Source organism: Cavia porcellus, unplaced genomic scaffold (assembly GCF_034190915.1).
Source record: "Cavia porcellus strain 051 isolate PalLab524CR breed Dunkin Hartley unplaced genomic scaffold, mCavPor4.1 scaffold_6, whole genome shotgun sequence".
Taxonomy (NCBI): Eukaryota; Metazoa; Chordata; class Mammalia; order Rodentia; family Caviidae; genus Cavia; species Cavia porcellus.
The window spans coordinates 6778281-6800091 of NW_026947489.1; the positions used below are offsets into that span (position 1 = coordinate 6778281).

A 21811-nucleotide genomic window follows, 5' to 3' on the forward strand; every position below is an offset into this window, starting at 1 on the left:
CAAAAGATTTTGCACAGCAAGAGAAACCACCAACAGAGTCAAGAGACAGCCCACAGTATGGGAGAAAATGTTTGCCAGCTGTTCCTCAGACAAAGGATTACTATTGAGAACATATAGGGCTGGGGATTTAGCTCAGCAGCATAAGTGCCTGCCTAGCAAGCAGGCGCTTGTGAGTTTGATCCCCAGTACAAAAAAAAAAAAAAAAAAAAAAAAAACAACTCAAAAAAATCAGTCCTCCCAAATTTAAAGATCCAATCCAAAAATGGGCATCTGAGATGATGACATACTTCTCAGGTGAACAAATACAAACAGCAAATAAATATAAAAATATATATTTATATAATTTATATAATAATTCATATAATATAAATATACTATATTTATAATTTATATAAATTTTTTAAAAGGTTTAACCTCACTGGTCATTCAACAGATGCAAATTAAAATGACACCAAAAATTTCACCCCAGGTGAAATGGTCATTAGCAAGAAATCAATCAATAACAAATGCTGGAGGGGCTGTGGGGAAAAGGAACACTTCCCCACTGTTGGTGGGAGTGTAGACTGGTACAACCACTGTGAAAATCAGTGTGGAGATTCCTTAAAAAACTAGGACTAGAGGTCCCATTCAATCCACCTATTCCCCTTCTGGGTATCTTCCCAAAGAATTAAAAACATCATATCACAGTGATACATGTGTACACCTGTTTATAGCAGCACAGTTTGTAACAGCCAGAGCTTGGGAACAATCTAAATGCCCATCAACTGAGGAATGGATAAAAAAGATGTGATATTTTTATACAATCAAGTACTACTCAACCATAAGCAAGGATAAACTAGAGACTTTTATAAGTAAATGGCTGCATCTTGAGAACATTCTCATTAGTGAAAAAAATAAGATGCACATAAGTAAACACTGTATTGTCTCATTAGTGTGAGAAGCTAAAAACAACTTATGTAGATGAGTATGTACATGTATATAAAAATAGTTAAGATAGTTATACTTCTGGTTTCTCTGAGTTCACTGAGAAGAAAGATTTGTGCCATTCAATGCAGATGTCTTGTGCTCTGGGTGAATGATTTGGGGATGACAATGTGCAATGTACATACATTGTCACCCCTTGATTGATGTTTTTGAATTTTTATTTTAGTTTCTTTTTTTCTTCTTCTTTTCTTTCTCCTTGAAATAAAAGTGGATATGGAAAAAACATTTGCTTCCTTATCTAATAGTTTGGCTGGCTGTGTCTTTTCAATTGAACAGAATTTCCCCTTGATCCTTGAGGAAGGATCTCTTTAGCGTATCACTCTCCTAATCTCGTTCCTTGGCCAGCGACCTCTCTCCTCTTATCTTCCTAAAAATGCCAAACAATGTATTTGGAGAGCAGTTGTTTTTTTAATCATGCTATTAAGCAACTTAGGAAAATTTTCATTTAACAACCCCACTTCTTGTTTAACTCTGAAACATATTACTATTTTATTTCCCACTGTAGTATACACAATAATCACCCTCCAAACATGTCACACACTAATCACTGAAGCCTGTGAATACATTATCCTATATGGGAAGGGGACTTTGAAGATGTGCTTAAGTTAAAAATCTTGACATGGAGAGTTTCTTGTTTTATTCTGGTGAGCTCATATAATCACACAGGGTTTGCTAGGAAGGAAAAAATCGGGTCAAAGTCGGAACCATGGGTGCAGAGGGACAGAAGGAACGCGATGGCACCTCTGCAGGGGTCAGTGACATCTGAAAAGGCTGCTGTGCTGGCCTTGGAGTTGGAGAAAGGGGTCGGGAGCCAAGGAATGCACATGACCCTTAGATACTGGAGAAGGCGAGGAAGCAGCTCCTCTGCGGCAGCCTCCGCAGGGGACAGTCCTGCTGACACCTTCCTGGTGGGACTCTGGAGCACCATAGCTGCAGACCATGATCTACATTGCTTTAAGACACTGGGCCTGCACCGCTGCATTGCACGAGCAATGGGAGCCAATACCTCCCTCGGTTCTGTCTGTTCTTCTCAAAGCCTGTCACACACCCTGGGGATCCCCGGATGGCGGCACACATCCCTCGCTGTCCTCTCATCCCTCCCGTCTTTTTATCTTCCTAACCTAAAGTCAGGGAATTACTTTGATGATTTTTCTAATTTTTTAAAAAAGATCTGCCAATCATATTTTTCATCTCTCAGTTTTGTCTTGATTGCAGATCATTTCTAGTTTCCTGTTCATGGTCTGTGGGTGCAATCTCTCCTCACGTACCTCTGAGGTGTTAGTTTAGACTCTGATCAGGTTCTTCTGGGGACAGCTGCCCTTCTGCTCCTCTTACCTGTTTACACACACGGATAAAAGACAAAGCTGGTGCAGGCTGGCAGCTGGCGAGGCTCCTGCTCTTTGTGTTCCCAAGGCTGTTTACCTAGCAGGCCTCTCTCCTTCCTGGGAAGGCTGGCTCGAGTTCTGCAGTGAACGCTGAGTCATGGCAACTGGCAGCCGTCACTAAAGCCAATGCTGTCACCTACACAGAAACACCAAGTGCACGAGGGCTTCTCCCGGAGGTCGCTAACCTTCTCTCGAGCTTTCCTCGTTCCCTAAAGGATGCCTAGGTCATCTCGGGGTGCTGTAATGAGATATCACAGACTGGACAGCTTAGAAACAACAGCACTTCATCCCTCACAGTTCTGCAGGCCCAGAAGTCCAAGACAGCGGTGTGGCAGGTTCTGTGTTCCTCACTTCCTGGTTCATGGAATCAGCTCTGATTGCTGTGTCCTCATGCAATGGAGCAGGCGAGTGACCTCAGGGAGGCACCTTCAGAAGGGCACAAATCCCATTATGAAGGCCCCACCCTCCAGCTCTGAGCGTCTCCCCTTCCTGATGCTGTCACCTTGGGAGTTAGCCTTCCACAGATGAGTTTAGGGGGACACAAAAAACCAGTCCACAGCACGAGCATACAAACCCCAAGTCATGGACCTGGTCTCAAGCTCAGAGGAGTTGGGATTTGAAGCAGACAGAGAGTCACACGTCTACACCATGAGCAATCCTTCCCTCCATACCCCCAAATAAATCTGTCCCCCCTTCTGCTCTCGTTTGGCCCTGACCTTGCAGCCTCGGGGGCTGCTCAGAAAGGGTGGCATCTCTTCCCCATCCCTCCTCCCTGCCCCGTGCCATCTCCCCTGAGCACGTACCGAGCTACAGCTGCCTCTGTGTGCGTTCATGAATCTGTGTTATTTTCTGGAAGTCCATGAGAGCCAAGCCCACTGATCTGGGTGCCTCTTCCTCTTTTTTACATTTTCCTGGGATTATTTTACTTGGCTATTTCCCAGAGCTCTGGAGAGGGAGGGAGGAAAAGTGTTGTTCAATCTGTTGTCTGCTGAAACTCATGCAGTCCTCTGGTTGGTCTTTCTGTCTGTCTGTCTGTCTGTGTGTCCCAGTCATTCGACACTCCTGGTGACAACTGTGTATCTGGAAGGACTCCTTCCCCCTCACAAGGACACAGCTACCCCACGAATTAATTGCCTTAGCTTAGCTGTGGGACTCCAACCCAACACTATCATCTATGACCATTGGCTGCTTTCGTGAGAAATATAACAAAGTGCTCAAGAGTGGTAAAGCAGGGTTACCTTTGGTTATGGGTGAAAGCACCTAACAGCGGTGGCTTAAACAAGGCAGCAGTTACTTAGTGCATCAGGACTGTTGTTCTGCAGGAGGCCCCATCATGTCAGAGACGCAGGCCACATGTCCTGTTTCCATGAGCACCACATGTTCTAAAATGACTGCTGTAGCTCCAGCCATTGTGTACACATTTCAGCCAGCATGAAGAGGAAGGGAAAGGACTTATGCATCTTCTTTTTAAAGTTTTTTCCTAGCCTGGAAGTTGTCTGTGACACTGCCATTCACTCACTCCCATTGGGAAAAATTGGTCCAGAGAGCCATGTGCCAAGCTCACTGTCAAACATCCCATCATTAAGGAAGGGAACTGTATGGGGGAGCCCTCAGAGGCACAAGATCTCCTTGTGATTTTACTCCTCCCAGTCTGGAGACAAGAATTCTGGAGCCTTTCACGTTACCCAGGCTTGGTCGAAACATCTTGTCCCAAATTGGTCCAGAGTCAAAAGAATGCTACAAGAACCTGGACGGACGGGGACAGACCGTTGACGCCATGGGAGAGGAGACTGTCAGCTTGGTCAGTCACAGAGTGGCCGAGGGACAGCGAAGCCCAACAGCTCATTTCCCCAGGCCTGCGTGCAGCCTTCCCCGCCCCTCATCAGCCTTTCCTGCCGGGTCCCCAGGGTTCCGTTCAGCCGGAGCACATGACACTAACAAAGCCACTGGAGAAAGAAAACAATTCACAAATATCCTCCCCTGTCCCGCCAATATAAACATTTTAAAAAGTCTTTTTTTCCCACATTTTAGCATCCCTTGTTTTGATCAGGCCCTTTACTGCCATCGGCTGAGCTGGAGCAATCTGTACCTCCCTGGGGAGGGCCAGCCCGGATAGAGAGAATTCCAGGCAAGTGAGCTGCAGAGATACATGTTTGGTGACAAGCTGAGAAGCCAGGCCTGCCTCCCAGCTCCACCCCAGGCTTCCCTGTGCCATAGCTGCTGCAGGGACACAGATCCTGTCTCCCTGGCAGGCGGACCATATGACAGCCCGGGGACCAGGGTCCAGGGACACCCAGGCAGAAGGTAACTACTGAGCCTGGCTTCCAGTGGTGAACGGACAGTCTGGGGTCTTCTGCACACCGACCCACCACTCCTCCCCCCAGGGAGCTGGCTTTCTAGGCCTTGGTCACTTGGTCACTGGCCTCAGCCCAGCCCATGCCCACGGCCTCTCCCTGGCCCATGCCTTTGTCCCCGTCTCCAGCATGGCCAACGTGGCATGGGGCCCCTCCTCCCAACCTCTTCCTTTCAAAAGAATTAGGGGCTCGAGGTACTCCAGGTGCTGAATCAACCTGCTGCTCCCTCAGTCCTGCCCAGTGTCCCCATCACAGCCAGCCGGCCAGCCTCCCTAGGGCAACGGGCATCCTCCACCGGCAATCCCCGCGCCACCTACCTTGGTCCAGATCCAGCACTCGTCTCCTGGATCCATGCTTTGTCTGGTGTTCCCTCACCCTACTTGGCACACATCTGAGGAGTCTGCAGGGGCCGTCACCCCTCTGTTAGAACCCCCAAGAGCTCCCCGTGTCCCTGCAGGACGCGCCTGCCCTACCACCAACTCTCCCTGCGCTGTCCCCCTCCTTACCCCTGTGACTCCATCCCGGTGTCCTGCTGTCCCAACCACACCAGGCGAGACCCATTTGAGTTCTCTCTGCCTGGAAAACCATGCTCGAGGCTTGCAGACTCACTTTTCTAGGCCAGTACGTAAGTCACCTATTCCAGGGGACCCCCCCCCCCGTCAACCTGTTTAAACCACAGCTCAGTCTCCCCCACCCCCAGGGTTCTCCACTGTTTTGTGCTCTCATGGCTGCCACTGGACCCACTCACCTAGTCTAAGTGGAACACTCCAAATCCAAAACCCAAAATCCAGAGCATTCTAAAATCAGGAATTACCTGGCGATGGGATGCCACACGTGGAAACTTCCACATCACGAAAGGTATAAGCACAATGTCATTAAAAATATTTTATAAAATTACCTTCAGCCCACTCATATAAAGTATCTATAAGACATAAATAAATTTTGTTTTTAAGACTTGGGTCTCTCCCCAGACATCTCTCTTTGTATATACGTAAGTATTCAACCAGCACACACACACACACCCCAAAAAACCCTGAAAAGACTTTTGTTCCTAGGCATTTCAGCTAAGGGACGCTCAGCCCGGATGTGTTTATTGTCTCCCAGCTCAAATGCAGGCTTGCAAGTGAAGGCAGGGTCTCCTGTCATCTGTCCTGCCCACGGCTCACTCATGGATTCCCACAAAGGCATGCATGTGGAAATGTCCCTTCACCTGGACAGCCTGGACAGTGAGGACCCCCCCAGCCTCACTCAGCCCCAGAGCAGAGCCGATGACGGGCCAGGCCTCTAGGTCACCCTCCTCACTGGCAGCACCAAGGCGAGGCCCTGAGGGGCAGAGTGAAGCCACCCTGAAGTCCCCAGGAGTCTCCAGCATGGAGACAAAGAGGCACCGAGGTGTGGAGCCTGGCATGCAGGGCTGGATCCCAGAGCCGGGTCCTCGGCTGCTCCTAAGCCCCTGCCTGGCAGACTGGGCAGCACAGGCGTGCAGTGCAGGGGTTTAGAGCCCTAGGCCACAGGCCACTCCCTCCGGTGGCTGATGCTGCCCTGCCCCACAGCCACCGCACCCTGGCACACCTACCCCCGCCTCGGGGAGGCAGCTCTGACTCACCCACCCATTGTCCTTCGCCCAGCACAGAAAGAGGGCAGCGCAGATTTCCCTGCCCTTGGATGTCCTCTGGGAACAGAGGGGGCAGGCCCGGGCCTGGACTGGAGCAGTGGGTGTCAAGAAACCTTTGGGGCTGGCCTGAGCACCTGCGTGGGCAGGACGGTGCTGGAAACCAGAGAGGATTATGTGGTGGTTTGGCAGACTGCAGAGAACTGGGGCTGCAGATGCCAACCTCCATGGAGGGGCCCCCGGCTTTGAAAGGGAGTCAGCTTCCCCAGGAGCCAATGGGAGGGCCAGGTCCAGAGGGGTCTTTATCGGCCTCTGCATGAGCCTCGACCTCCTGGAGCACCTTCCTGTCGCCATGGGGACAAGGAGAGGGGTGCCCAGTCTGTTGGAGACATGCAGGACCCTCAGCTCAGGGCAAGGCTGAATTTCCCGGCTGCTGTCTCCAGGGCAAAGGCAACAGGACTGCAGCCCCACCCTGCAGAGGGGATCAAAGACAGTGCTGCTACGTGGGCAGTGGGTGAGCAGGAGCCCCTGAAGGGCTTCTACTGGCTGCCTGTGAGTCCTACCCTGGGCCCAGGGCTGCCCTGCTACAGGAGCCCTTGTCCTGATGTAATGCTCTCCTCCTGTGCCTGGGCACCAGCAGGCTTAGCTTGGCTTTGCCCTCCAGAGCCCAGAACTCTGATCCAGAGTCAACCTTTGGGGACTGTGGCCCAGGACAAAGGGGACTTGGAGGGACCTGGTAGCCAAGGGGGAGGGGTAGCCAGAAACCAGCCAGGTTCTTGATCCAATAGGACTTGGGGGGGGGGGGCAGTGACCCCCAGAGTATCCCTGGGACATCATCACTGGACAGAGGCTGGACGGGATGCAGGTTGGCATCTCTGGTGTGGCCACTCCTCCTCCTCCTCTAATATCTCCCACACAGCCCATCCACGGGGCTGTGACCTTGGTACCAGGGGTGAACTTAGAGCTCTGGGCTTGTCAGAACCCAGAGGGGGTGGGGGGCGCTCATGGAAAACAACGCCAATTACCGGCCCCACCCACCCAAGACACGGGGTGTGGTGGGGTGGGAACCAGTCCAGGCAAAGGCCTTATCCGAGGGATCGGGCAAATTACGGGGTAGCCATGGAGCAGACATGCGCACCACAGACACCTTATTAGGTTAATTACGGGCTGGGGCCCACCAGGGTGAGGAGAGCCTCAGGTAAGCTCAGCCGGGAGCCTCCCTGAAGGGGGCCAGGAGCAGAGCTTGCCACAGGTGGGCCCAGGCATGGGGTGAAAGCAAACGGCTGGGGGCCCCACACCCCGCCGCAAACTCCACTTTTGCGCTGTACAGTGTGTCCCTCCGAGTTCACCCTGGGCCAGGGCATGTTGGTACTGACCAGGACGGAGGTGATGTGACTAAATGGATCGGTTTTGTGCAGCTCAGATCAGCCCTCTCAGTCCTGGGAACAAAGGCCCAGGCCTTTCCCATTAAGCTAATCCCCAGCTCTTCCTTTTTTAATTTTTATTTCAAGAAAGGTTCTCACTATTGACTAATTGGGCACCAACCCATGGTGTCCCTACCTCAGCGTCCCAGAGTCTTAGGATCACCGGCAGGCACCCCTACGCCCAGCTGCGCCCTCATGTCATAAGCTCTGGAAAATTAAGCAACTTCCTACCAGCTATCAGATCCCAACCCCTTCAAAAAAAGGCCAGAAAAGCAAGAAGCAGTCAAGGCCCCAGTGGGGAAGCTGGAGGGTATCCCCCAGAACAGCCAAGCTTGAGAGAAGCGGGCAGCCAAGCTGGGGATGGGGTGAGGGGTGGGGGTAGCAGCGCCCCTCCCCGCTGAGCAGCGACACTGGAGGGGCCCTGCTTGAGCTGGTGACTTGCACATCTTGCTGGCTCCTCCCTGGGGAGCAGAGGGTGCCACTGCCCCAGCCCTAGCATGTCCCAGGTGTGGCTTGGTGATCAGGGTGCGGGTGGGCGTGGTCCAAGGCCAGGGCACAGGGTCAGGAACTGGCTGGGCGGGTGCACATCCTCCCACTCGGGCTGGCTGCCCTCTGGGCAGGGTCTCAGGGCGCCTGGCCTGCCTGTACCACCCCTGTCCCTTGTCCCGGTCAGTTTCAACCATGTGGGAAATGACCTCTTGGTCTCTACCGGTGGCAACCAGCACTGGAATAGGGAGCAAACATATGGGACCTGAGGAGCCATCTTGCCCCATCAGTCGGCCCAGCCTCATTTGGGCCTGTGGTCTGCACAGAAGGCCCAGGCACCCTGTCACCTGGTTCTTCCCTTCTCCAGGAAGCCCGCAAGACTCAGTCCCCAGGGCCCACCAGGCTGAGCCAGCCTGGAAAGGACCAGGCTCAGGGCCTGTCCCCTCAGACTGCCAGGAGATACTGGTCAACCTCGGGTCCTACCCCAGGTCTCTGCATCCCCCACAACACCAGACTGACCTGCCTTCGGTTTTAAGACGAGCACAGGAAGCTCCCCGAAACTGGACCTAATAAGTTAATTCGATGTGTCTGGCACTTTTTAGTCCTTTCTTTCTTCATTAAATGAAAAGAAAGAGCAGTAGAGCCTGGGTTCCCAGGGTTCATCTTCAGGGTGACATCAGGCCTGGCCATGGCACCAGTCCCTGAGGGCCTGCTGGGACCACCAGGCCCTCCCCAGACTTCCCGACACGGTTTACCAAGCCCTGCAGGAGCTGCCGATGCGGGCCAGGCTGGGAGAGCTCCTGGCTACAGCTACCTCTGCTCGCTCTGACCTGCTCTCCTCCAGGGGCTCCCAGTGTCTCCCCCCTCCCTCCCAGTGCAGCAGCTCTGAGGGCTTCTCCACTGCAAGCTGCCCTAGGGCTGTGGTGAGACTCAGGTCTGTAACAGCGGGGTCAGACTTCTGCTCAGAGGCCAGAAGCTCCTCCTCTGTGAACAATAGGGGTTCCCAACCCGTGTGGAATCATAGATATGGCTCCGTACCGGTCTCCTCTCTTTAAAGGAAGGGCCACGCTTCTGATCAGCACCATCCACCAGTGGGTAAAGAACACAAAGGCCATGCAGAGGCAGGGCGGCTTCCACAGGAAGCACCTGTATTCCGAGATGCCCTGCTCAGGTACCCTGGCCCTCCTCCAGCATCTCAGTTCAGCTACTGATGGCATGGGTGCTCTTTCAGTCCGTCCCACTCCTCCCTGGTGACTGTGAGCCAGGTCACCCTGGACCCAGAAGACTGTGAAGCCTCCCGCCCTACCCCAAATCCTGGGCAGAGTCCTCTGCATCCCTCACTGGTCTCACCCAGTCTCTGAATCTCTCTATGTTCCTGTACACTACCAACCAGTCACCAGCCCTGGTCCTGACACCAGTGATGACCTTAGCCCTCCCATGCTACCCAGTGCCAACACTCGGGTCTGCTGGGTCTTTTGCTTTGGAGCAGCCCTGCATCCTCTTCCTGACAAAGCCCTCTCCAACCTTCGAGGGCCATCTTATTCCACTTCCTGTCACCACTACAAAACATCCAAGACTGGATGATTTATGAAGAACAGAAGCTTACATGGTTTTGGAGGCTGAGAAGTCCCAGCACCAGCCTCTGGGGAGTGTCTTCATGCTGTGCTGTCTCATGGCCGAGGGCACCACATGGCAAGATAAGACGCAGGCCAACTCGGGGTTCTCTTCGTGAACAACCACAAACGCTCCATGGACCCCACCCTCATGACCTCATCTGATGCTGATTCCCTCACAGCGACCCCACCTCCAGGTTCATTAGCATATAAATGTGGAGATGCATTCCCACGCGTGCATTCCGGAGCTCAGCAGAGTGATGAGGGACACCCACTCCCTGGATGCCTGCCCACTCTCTCTCCTGCCTTACCACAGGCCAGTCAGGCATGTGGGAGCCCAGGGTCAGAGACCTGACTGTTCCTAATGAGCCCTGCAGTGCCGGCTGAGGGAGCCTGGCTTTCTCATCAGTAAGTAGAGCACTGCTTCCCACAGGCTCCTCCCAGGTTCATACCCACGCCTGGGGACCCTAGACTGTACATCTGCTGGGGTACCAGACACGTTCAGGCAGGCACAAGGAGACATCTGTGTGCACCACATCCTGTGATGGCGGTGACTAACACAGACAGAAAGCAGAAAGTCAAAACGTGCCAGACCACGAGGAACAGAATAGAAGTTTCAAAGAGCAACACGGGCTGCTTGAGGCCCAGGGGTCAGGAGCCTCGTGGACTCTGGGCTAGAGCCTCTTTTGAATCCCAGGGACAGACAGGAAAGCCAAGGAGGCAGTGGGGAGGGGCAGGGGGACCTGCTGTGGAGAGGCATGGGCCGGCCGGAGCCAGGGTGCAGAGAGCGAGGTGGTTCAGAGAGACAGGATCGGCCGGCTGGAAATTAACAGAGGAGATGTTTTCTTCAAATATGGCTGCGGTGCAGTCGACTTAAGACTCAGCCAGGAAGATGGACAGTTGGGGGCCAGAGCCTGGGGCTTGAGGGGAACTTTCCTAACTCCCTGAGCTTCAGATCGGAGCACAGAATTCCCTAAAACCCACTCCAAACTTTGACTCCACCCCCACTCGATGGAAAATGGATGAGGTCCTCAAGGGTTATGCTTGTGTACAAAATTCAGAGCTTACTTTAGCATTTAAAAATTCATAAAATAGTGTTTAATCTAGTAAAGTTACATACAATGTAAAAGCCTAGTTCTTCCTTAAACTTTTAAATTCAGCTTCACTAATATTCTTATTTTATAAAGAAGCATGGCAAACGGTAGCCATCTGCTTCCGGGGGAGAGGGAGACACTGATTCGTGTTTGGTCTGTCTGCATATTTGTTAATTAAACCTCTTTAAAGAGATTAAGCTGCATTTGTACATTTAATTTGTAATCACATTGTAAGTCCTCCAGTAGTCTCAGGGACAGAAAGAACAAGAAAAGGAAAAAGAAAATCTTTTAAACACTTATTAGAAATTTAACACATTAAAATACAACAAGTCAAGTTCTACAAATGCTTCCAATGTTTTATAAGAATTTAGACTGAACTTCAAATTTAAAATCCCAGTTAACAGTTTAAATGTAAGTAGATGTTCATTACCAGGCTGGCCTGTTAGTCTAACACGAGGGCTGGCTTATCTTAAACCTGACACACACTGACACCATCAACCGTGCGTGCCTCACGCTGCTGAAGTTGTGGCTTGGATTCTCATTAACATGTGGCAAATGACTCAGTGCCGTTGTTATCCAAGACAGTGTGACGGTCACCTTCGCAAGGCATCGGGGTTACAGCCTGGCCTGAAGCATAGAATTTCCAGAGTCGCCCTTGCCCGGCACCCAGCCAGGAGGCTGAGTCTGTGTCACAGATGCTCTGCCAATTCCTGCCACATGACAAGAGAGGAATAGTTATTCCTGTGGCAAGAGACAGGAATTAGATCACTTGTGCCTGGTATCCAGGGACTCAAAAGGGTAGACAGTCCCTCTCTTGTCACGCAGTGGTGAAGCGATTCTGATTTGCTACTAGGAAATGAAATATCAGAACTGTGTAACAGTTAAGATGTGGACTCTAACCCTTAGGGAAGTGTACCAAACCACAGTGAGCTACCAATGCCATGCATTACGAGGGCAATTATCAAACAAAGGCCTAGTGTTGGGCGGGATGTGGAGACTGGAGACTCTCTCAGGCTGTTGGCCGGACGCAAAGAGCACAGGAGAGTGCTGGCAGGTCCTCAAACGGCTCAACAGAGTCGCCCCAGGACCCAAAATTCCACGCTAGGTATACAGGCAGGAGGAATGAAACTGGGGTCCCGCAAAAATGTGTACAGAAATGCTCAGAGCAGTGTCACTAATTAATAATAGTTATTCAGTGTTTTCTAAAAATTATATAAATATAGCCTAAAAGAGAGTGAAATCCTCTCCTGATTCTCTACAACACGGATAAGCCTTGACAACATCACACTACACAGAAGAAACCAGACACCATTGGCCACGCACTGTGTTTCCATGTATGGGAAATAATCAGAAGCAGCAAATCTGTGGGGACACAGAGAAACTAGTGGCTGCTTAACGCTGAGGGGAGCAGAAAAGAAGTCGGGTGACACAGAATGCTCTAAAATTAACTGGTGATGGTCATGAACCTCTGTGAAAATACCAACACCGACCGAGGTATAAATTAAACAGGTGGACTTGGGGGGCTGGGGATTTAGCTCAGCGGCGTAAGCACCTGCCTTGCAAGCAGGCAGTCATGGGTTCGATCCCTAGTACCGATAAAAAGGAAAAAGACAAAAAAAAAAAAAACAAAACAGGTGGACTTGGGTGATATGTGGGTTCCACCCCATCACCTCTGCCTACGTCCACAGGGCTTCTTTTTGCAAAACAAGCAAAGCAGAGATCAATCAATAGATCGATGAGTGCTAGATACACACATGCATAATTTCTTAGTGCACTCTGCTTTCTCACACTAGTAGTGTCTTCTATGTACTATTCAGCGCTTCCTTTTTCTTTAATTTTTTTTTAAACAAGAAACATACCTGGCTAGGCAGGATGATGCACATCTATAATCCCAACACTTCAAGGCTGAGACAGGAGGATGCCGCGTGTTTGAGGCCAGCCTAGGCTCCACAGTGAGTTAAAGACAAGCCTGCCCTACACAGAAAGACCCTGTCTCAAACACACGTACCTCAGTGTGTTTCAGTCTCTCACGCTGCTTTTTATTCTCTTCTAGCTGGGGGAGCAGAGAGGCTGGCAATGGCACGTGCTGGCCTGGTGTGAGCCAAACCAGAGCTCCACACTGGGTCACACTCCAGCCACTCGCTTTGCATTTGATGGGTGCACCGTGGGGATGACAGGTGTCACAGAATGCAGCACAGATGGACAGAGACAAACTCTGTCAGCTGCCCTCAAAGTAGGTCCACTTAGATGACATCCACACCTGTCACGGTGGGCCAAGCGTCTCCGGCCGGGACTCAGAAAGACAGTGATCACTACTCATCCCCTTGGATGACCTTTCTGACCTGCAGGCAAACAGACAGATCAGGCCTTGCATTTAGCCCCTTTCTCAGGCCGGGACAGAGTTACCTGATACCCATAGTGTAAAGAAGGCGAGTTTATTTGGGCTCATAGTTTAAGAGGCTCCACTCCAAGGCTACAAGGCAGGAACAGCATGGTGGGAGGCAAACTGCCTGTCTCATGGCTTCCAGGAACAGAGAGCTAGGGAAGAACAGGGGAAGAGAGCCATATTTCAAGGGCCCATGGCCCAGCAGACACACCAGGGACAGCGCTCACTCATCCCCCTGGCAGCTCTCAAGCCAGCAACCATCCTTCCGTGATGAGAACTCATAGCCAGTCCCCTTCCTTGTTTGCAAAACATGGAGCTTCTACCGGATGTAGGCACCTGCCTCTCTGCTTGAACTCTGGCCCCTGCCTTCCCGCCCCACCCCTGGAGCCACGGGCCTCCCTGCAACTTCCCTGCTGCTGGGACCTTGGTAGCCACTTTCTGAGGCAGGCGTTGGTTTGCTCCTCGCTCCCTGCAGGTCTCAGGACAAATGCTCCTCCTGGGAGAGGCCTCCCCTGAAGTCCTGCCACAGAGCACCTGTGCCCAACGCTGTTCCCCCGTGTCACCTCCTGGCCCTGGGATGTCTTGGTAATGGCCATCCAGCCCCAAAGACTGAAGGGAAAGCCCCGTGAGAATCGAGGGCAGTGCTTCCTGAGCTAGGCATTGACCAGGGCATAGAAAATTCGGAAGGTCAGGAAGACAAACTCCAAAGGCCATGGCCACAACAGCAGCAGTGAGGCATCTTTGAGCAGGGGGCCCTCTGAGGCTCATAGGCTGTATTCTCCACAGAAAAGTGACACAGTGGCCTAGACCCACCCTGTGGGATGCTGGAAATGGGATGCAGGAAGGAGCCAGGTCGGCACTGCTGGGGTGATGGATCCCCGAAACAGTCAGGGATGGCTCAGTAATCCTGGGGGTCGCTGTTGTGCTGGGGCGGAGACAGAACGCATCACAGGGCCCTGACCACAGGGCAGGGCTGTGTCCTAAGGGATGACAACCTATCAGGGCTCTGCCCCACGAGGGTCTCTCGGGCTGTGGCCCTGCTGTCACACACACTGTCCCAGCCTATTGCCCACACAGGGATCTCAGCCTTTCTGGGTTCCACAGAAGACTCCTCAGGGCAGGCAGTTCCTGGATTCCAAGAATTGCCTAGAGCCTGGGAAGCTCCAGACGGACCTCCAAGCTTGGTTTCCCTCCCTTCCCTCCAGCCTTCCCCCCACTCTGTCCCTGGAAGCACCAGATGGCTCAGACAGGGCACACTGCGAACCATCACCCCACTGTCCTCCAAAGACCGACTCTGAGCCCCTTCTGTATCTCACTGCTCCCCCAACCCCCAACAACGACTTCACAGCGCCCCGTGGATGTCCCCACAGCCACCTGCAGCCCCACCAGACAGCCCCCCACAGCTCCTCTCAGCACCCTGCATCCCCATCAGCTCCCCGAAGCCACCCACCAGCCCCAGCTCCCAGGGAGTCCCTTCCTGTCCTGGTGGCCTAGCAAGAGGCGGGACCAGGTGTCCTGCTGAGGAGGCCCTGGGGACAGCATTGCAAAGGGAAGCCAGGAAAGGCTTGAACAGAAGGCTCGGTGCATCCTGGGCTTGGAGGAAGAGCAAGAGCTTGGCGAGGGAGCCTGTTCCTGCCCCAGGAGAGGAGCAGGGAAAGAGGGCCACCCTCGGAAGCAAAGAGAAAGAGGCGGAAGCTCGAGTGATAAATTCCTCTTCTGCTGCTATGGACCCTAAAAAGAGGAACTGGAGGAAGGAAAATCAGCAAGCAAGTGTGTGAAGCACACACTTCAGAGCCAAAGAGACAGCGGCCCGCAGAAATGGGGTGAAAGAGCCATGACTGCCCTTAGAGAGGTCCATGGGGGAGGGAGGCACCAGGCATGGATGGGGGCAGATCCAGAGGGCAAAGGTGAGGCGACCGCTTCTCAGGCTCGGAGCAGCGCCTCAGTCTTGCCATCCACAGCAGTGGGTGTAATGACTGAGACGCAATGCTGAACTCAGGGTTCTCCACTGGGCCAAACTATCAACCAAAGATGGAGCAGAAGAAGATCTTCAGTCCTGCGAAATACAGAAAGGACAGGTGAAAGCAAAGCCCACCTCTATGCTCCTTTCTGGGGCCTTTGCTGGAGGACACACTCCAGCGAAGCAAGGAAGAAAATGGAGCAGGAGAAAGATGTGGGCTCCGGCTCCTGAGTGGCCCGCTGAGGCGGTTCAGGAGTCCCGAGCGCAGGCTCTGGGTGGGGCAGCAGGGGCGGAGGCACTGGGAACAAAGGCGGGAGGGTGCAGAGCAAGCTGTTAACTGGGAAATCAAAAGGAGGAAGGCAATGAAAAGCTAAAGAGAAAGAAGATGCACCACAAGTGTCAAGGGCAAACTGAAATGTGCCGTGAGTTCCAGTTACTGATGGAGTGAAGGACAGTCACCCGATTTGTGCTTTTTTTTTAGAGCCAGGGTTTGGCTGTGCTGCCCAGCCCTCCTGCTGCTGCCTCCCGAGTCCCTGACAGGCGCCTGCTACTGCACCAGCTCCTGGTTGGTTCTTGATGCTGGGCATGTCTGCCTGGAGCAGCCCAAAGTGAGGTCACAGGCAGGGTGACATCCCCTGAGCCTAGGCCGTGTGCAGTGGCAGGTGTGGTCAGCTCGCTGCCAGAGCATCGCAAACCACTTTTACTGGACACAAAGTTTGTCAAAGCTCCGGGAGGGGGCCAGGAAGAGAGGGCAGGAAGGGGAGGGAGTCAAAACGTAGAGTGAAGGTGATGGAGCAGGTGCGGGAGGGAAAACGGGGTTCCTGGAAGGGCAGAGCAGATCTGTGGGGGCTGAACACTCTGGGGGCACCGGTGGAGAATGGGAGAGGCGGGAAGGCGCGGGAGCCAGGCTGGTTTACACAGTGCCCGTAGAGCACGAAGCAGGCGGACAGGCCTTTTACTGAAGCTTAAGGGGATGACGGATGAAGCACAGTGTTAAAAACCAGAGAGGATGAATCCGGGCTTCACCCTGGGCAGCAGAAGTGGAACTGGTGCTGGGGAGACGGTGGGAGGCAGGAGGTGACGGAGGATTTTATCGCCCTGTTCGCGGGGAGCATCTTTCAGAGCCTAGAATCAAAGACTGGAATTCCTACACTGAAAGAGTAGCCCCAGCACTCAGGTGAGTTTCAAAGTCCCTGAACATTACTACAGACACTCCGCATCTCGCTGGTGGAGTTCTTAAAGCTTTTCCTCCGTCATGCTTTGACCTGTATTGTTATGTTGTTATGCCCTCTTTTGTCTCAACCTCTCCCTTATTCATTAAAAAATTATTTAATTTTTTTTATTTTTCTTTTTAAACTAAGGAGAAAAAATAAAAAACTAGCAGGATATATTAATTTTTTTGATTTCCTATTAACTTGAAGTCCTATAATACTCCCACTATCTTGTTTTGACTGATTAGACTCTGTTCCGATCTGTATGATGATATTAAGTATCAGAGTATAGGTAACTACTTTAAAGGCAGTAAGATTCACATTGATGCCCATTCTGGTTTGACTATTATCCTCTTTTGAAGTTTTGTAAGGTTTACAATGTTTAGGTTTTATTGGTCTTATTCTCTACTGTTTAGTTCATCTTTATAATACCTAATGAGAGGGACAATTCTTCTTAAGGAAGCAAGAGGCATTATGGTAACCGTTGTTGATAATCTTGTACTCTGTTTTTAATCATGTGCTATGTCTATCCTTGGTTTTGACTGACAGCTTTGTTTTATCATGTTTGATTTTATTCTCTTACAAAAAAAGTAATAAGATCTGTGGGAGCAATAAAACCCAAAATGTGTAAATTTTGTTGTAACAAAGAGAAGGAAAAAAAAGTGCCCTAAAGGATACAACAGCAAGTGTGTTTAGGTGTGTTAAATAGATGATCATATTAATATTTTTGTTTGGATCATTGAACACAACTATTTGCAGTCTCACTGTTTGAATGTTCACTTTGTATGCTTTGATCCTGTGACCTGAATAACCATTTCAAAAATGATAGTGTGTAATCTATTAACTGGTGATATCTTACTGTTTTTTTTTTTTTTGTAGCTCTGTATTACTTGTACCCTTACACTGTTTTGTTTTTTTCTTTTTCCTTTTAAATAAAAAAAAAAAAAAAAAAAAAAGCTCTTCCTCTGGTAGTTTTGCAACCATCCCCAGAGGCAGCCAGAATGCGCGTTCTTTACCTGCTGCATACGGGAAGGCGAAGCTGTTCCAGGTCTGCTAGAGGCACAGCGCCAGGTGGGGGAAAACGGTCACCGCCCACTGGGTTAGAGCCGTGGGGTACAGGGCAGGTCGCCGTCTCCTCCCTGCACCGGGGCTGTGCCCGTCCCTTGTCTCAGGTCAGTGAACTGTGCCCTTGTTTCAGGCTCCCCAGGAAGCGGTGCGGCTCCCTCTTCCTGGCTGACCAGAGCACCTGTATTTTTATTTGAGTTGCCAGATGGCTTCCCTCCCAGCCTGCGCTGTGAGCAGAGTGCCCGGCTCCCTGCAGCGCCCTGCTTGGGAGCCTGGTGCAGAGAGCAGCCCGGACGACACGAAGCCGCCCGCGTGGCGACCATGCAAAGCTGTCAAACGTTTCTCGCCTGAGACACACAGAGGGCTCCACCACCCCACACTCCTACGTCCTACATGAGGGCCGTGTTGCCGGCACAGTTGAAACCTGTTGGGTTCTTTGGTGTCACCTTGTCCTGACCTTGGCGTTCACCTTCCCCACAGCATTGCCTTCTCCTTGTCTGTGAGGTATTTGTCGACCTTCCCTGCATGGTTCTGGATCCCTGGACTTCTGCTTCTCATGGTGTGAGAACGGCAAGCCCAAGCTCAAGCTGCTGGCGGACCCAGCACCTGGTTCCTCTGCTCCTGGTTGGCAGAAGGCCGCCGTCCTGGTGTCCTCAGCTCGGATGGCGAGGGTGTGAGTCCCAGTCACGAAGACAATGAAACCCTGAGACCCACCCTGTGACTCATTATCCCCCCCACCACCTCTCAATACCATTCCACGGGGACTGGGTTTCAACACGTGGATGGGAGGGTGGCATGAACTCCAGCTCGTGGCAGGTGTGGCTGGTTGCCTTTGCTGGGCCTTGGGTCACATCTGCTGATGTGCAAGTGACCATGGAATGTGTCCATCCCCGTGGGGACTCACATGGGGGGCCTCTAGGGTGAGTCCCCCTAGCTGTCCCTAAGGTGCCCCCCGTTGGATGGGCGGGTGGCGCTCTGTACCAGCTTGCTTTTGGCAAACTCTGCCGCCCCAAAATGCAATGGAAGGTTTTTCCTGGCAAAAGTTCCACGGAGCAGGCTTGAAAATTCAGAACACACACAAAAACATGTAAACAAACATCCTCAGTGGCTCTCACTACCTAAAGATAACTCGATAACTTGAGTTCGTGTCTCCTACCTTGTACCTTGTACCTTTTGTCTTTTGTTAGCTATAGAGAAAAATCTGTGCACACAATATGATTCTGCTCTGCATACTCTTTTGTAACCTGCTCTTTCCACTTAATATGTTGAGTCCTGGCAACACTGTCACGTAGTTCACTGAATTGATCTCCTCCTCCTGGACAGCTAAGCCTTCTGAAACAACTTGGTGTTTTTAACTTTTTCAGTACTTAGTATTTACACACGAATATAGGTAAAGGAGATGCAGGTTCTCCAGCTCTCCATCACCACTAGAACTATCCTGTTACCCTCCTTGACACTGGCTGTGTCGCCTGGACCAGCCCTGTGCCTCCACAGCAAACACCCCTCCCTCCTGGGTCTGGGTTGTGTCTCCATTCGAACCCCGCTCTCCTGAGCTGCCAGCTGATCTTCCCAAAGTAGGAAGCTCCATGGGCTGTGGTGAGGAGGGCCCTGCCCAGCTCAGTCCGGGAAGGAGGCTACTTACTCCCCCAACATGGACCTCTGAGAATTAGGAGGATGTCAACAGAGAAAGAGCAGCAGACAGACAGGAGGTAGGGAGGAGCTCTGCTCATCGGAGCAAAAGCTGTACCACCCAGCAGCTCCCCTCCAAAAGAAACACACTCATTCAGTATGTTGAACTGCACACCTGTGTTCACTGCAGCACTCCCCACCACAGCCAAACCCTGGACGCCACTGGGTGTCCATCAAGAAAATGCGATGCCTACACACAGTGGAATACTATTCAGCCATAAAAAGGATCAATCCCTGTCATGTTTGACAATGTAGCTGGAACCGGAAGACACTGTATTAAGGGAAGTGAGCCAGACACAGACTGACACATGTCACACGCTCTCATTCATACGTGGAACCCGGAGAGGTGGGTCTCATCGAAGTTGGCGACAGGAGGAGGATGGTTAACAGAGAGGAGAGGGGAGGAGCAGCCGGAAGGTACTGGATTAGAGTCACAATTTGGTAGGGAGGCTGGCCCCTCAGGTTCAGGGGAATAGTGGGGTGAATGGAATGACAATAATGTAGCAGGTTTCTTTTTGCACTAGAAGAAGGGATTTTGAATGTTCTCATTACAAAGAAATGGGAGGAACATAGTGTACCCATAAACAGGTACAGTTCTGTCAATCAAAAATGAAGCCTTGGAGCTGGGGTCAGGAGACCCGGTACTGAGCCCCCCGCCCCCCAGCCTGGGGGTGCTGCCTGAGCTCTGCCTCCTTGCAGATTTGTGGCCTCCAGGTTCCCGTGGACTCTGCAGCCCAGCTGGGGACAACACGTAGGCTCCCTATGAGGATTTGATCCCAAAACCACTGCCCGCCCCCTCCCATCTGTGGGAAAACCGGCCCCTTGGTGCCGAAGAGGTTGGGGACCGTTTCAGCGTACCAAGTCCAGGAAGTGGGTCACTGACCTAGCCCTGCACTTCTGTAGCTGCAGCTGGAGCTGCTGCTCTGTGCCCTACACAGGACAGTGCAGGAAGGACATGCACATGGGGACAGGACGGGACATAACTCTGGGACATTCTGCAGGCTGGGGGCAATCACAAGGGCACTTATGAGAGGGAAAAGGCAGTCTGAGGAAAGATGATGTCACTCTACTGGCTTCAAAGACAGAGGAGGATAACACAAGCCAAAACACGTAGGTGGCCTCTAAGATACTTCAGGAACCAGCCTTTGTTAGCACTGGAAAACTCATTTTGACCTTGTGATCTCCAGAGCTTTGAGAAATAAATGTGTGTTGCTTTCACTCACTGTTGGTCTATGTTTACCACAAGCAAAGGGAAACAAATCCAGGCTCCAGACTTCCAACACTGTCTTCTGCCTAAATTTGCCTGTCCTATGCCCTCATGCTCTGCATCCCTGTCACTGGTCCGTGACAGTGCAGAGAAGGTGGGCAGAGGCTGTGCCCCTGTGGAGAAGCTGGGCGTCTGGGCTTTCTACTTAGAAGATCTCAGGTGTGGTGCGAGTGGGAAGAACTGGGTCATAGCATGCATGCAGTTTGATTGACAGGTCACCCGCTCATGTCCCCAGAATAAATGGCACTGCCTAATCTGTTATTCAGTGCCCTCTGCAGTTGAGCCCAACCCATCAAACCCTGGTCCACATCCCAACAAGGCTGAGAAAGCTAGGAGACAGGGCTGTGTTCATTGAGTCCCCTGGAAAGCATCACAGCCCTCCTCTGTCTGTTAGCCAGGCTCCTCCCCGTACACACATCCTTTCATGGTGCTGCCATTCTGTGTTTCAGCATCTGCTTGAATGCTTCTGGCACCATGGAGCTCAGTGACAGGGCTGTGATCTGAATATGGTTTACAGGATGGGTGTGTAGCTCAGGGGTACAAGCTTACCTAGCATGCAAGAAGCCCTAGTTCACTCTCTAGGCCTGAAAAATAATCCTGTAAAAAGATCTCATCAGGTTTGAATGTTGTTTGCCCTTCTAGAAACTCATGTTGAAGGGCAATGCCTCTTATAAGGTACTAGGAGGAGTGGCCTTGTGGTGGGGCTGGGATGGAGTCCCAAGAAGGAGCCTCCATGATTGAACACTGGTGCCTTTATATGAAGAGATACACATGCACGCACACACACGCATGCACACACACAGGCAGGCAGGCAGGCAGGCACGCACGCTCCCGCCTCTCATCACGTGGTACCCTCTGCTGCCTCAAGGCTCAGGAAGCACGATGGCCATCCACAGATGAGGCTTCTCAACCCTGGACTCTCAGGACTGAGCTGAAACAAGCCTCCTTCATTTCTCACCCAGGCAGTGTGTGGTATTGCGCTATCGGCTGCAGAATATGGTCCTGAACAGATGCCGAAATCCCTCCTGAGGCAGGCAGGCAGTGTGTGAGGCTCAGCCAGGCTCTGCCCTCTGGGATGACAGGAGCCTGCCTCTCCCTCCACCAGATGCCACCCTCACCAGCTAGTGCACAGCCAGCCATGGCCCAGCAACAACTCAACCCCTGCGCTGATAAAGCGCAGGCCCAGGCCCACCCTGAAGCAGACTACTCAGGCGGGTCCAGGGTCCTGCCAGCCACATCCCTCCTCACCAAAGCCCGCCTTTCTTCACTTTGTGCACAGAA

At 52.1% G+C, this 21811-nt stretch overlaps 1 long non-coding RNA gene across 9 annotated transcripts; it reads right to left on the reverse strand.

Annotated features, from left to right (window-relative positions):
- Positions 1 to 263: 263 nt before the first annotated feature.
- On the reverse strand, positions 264 to 10206 carry LOC134476353 (uncharacterized). Of its 9 annotated transcripts, XR_010047911.1 has the most exons (5): positions 5934 to 6900; positions 5538 to 5645; positions 3608 to 5123; positions 3173 to 3314; positions 267 to 2795 (listed from the first exon to the last, which is right to left on the reverse strand). It is a non-coding gene; the product is annotated as an uncharacterized LOC134476353 (long non-coding RNA). The 9 variants fall into 9 exon arrangements; XR_010047906.1 differs by having other exon boundaries at positions 264 to 2795; positions 3608 to 5645; positions 5934 to 6903; XR_010047908.1 differs by having other exon boundaries at positions 268 to 2795; positions 5538 to 6900.
- Between the last annotated feature and the right edge of the window lie 11605 nt (positions 10207 to 21811).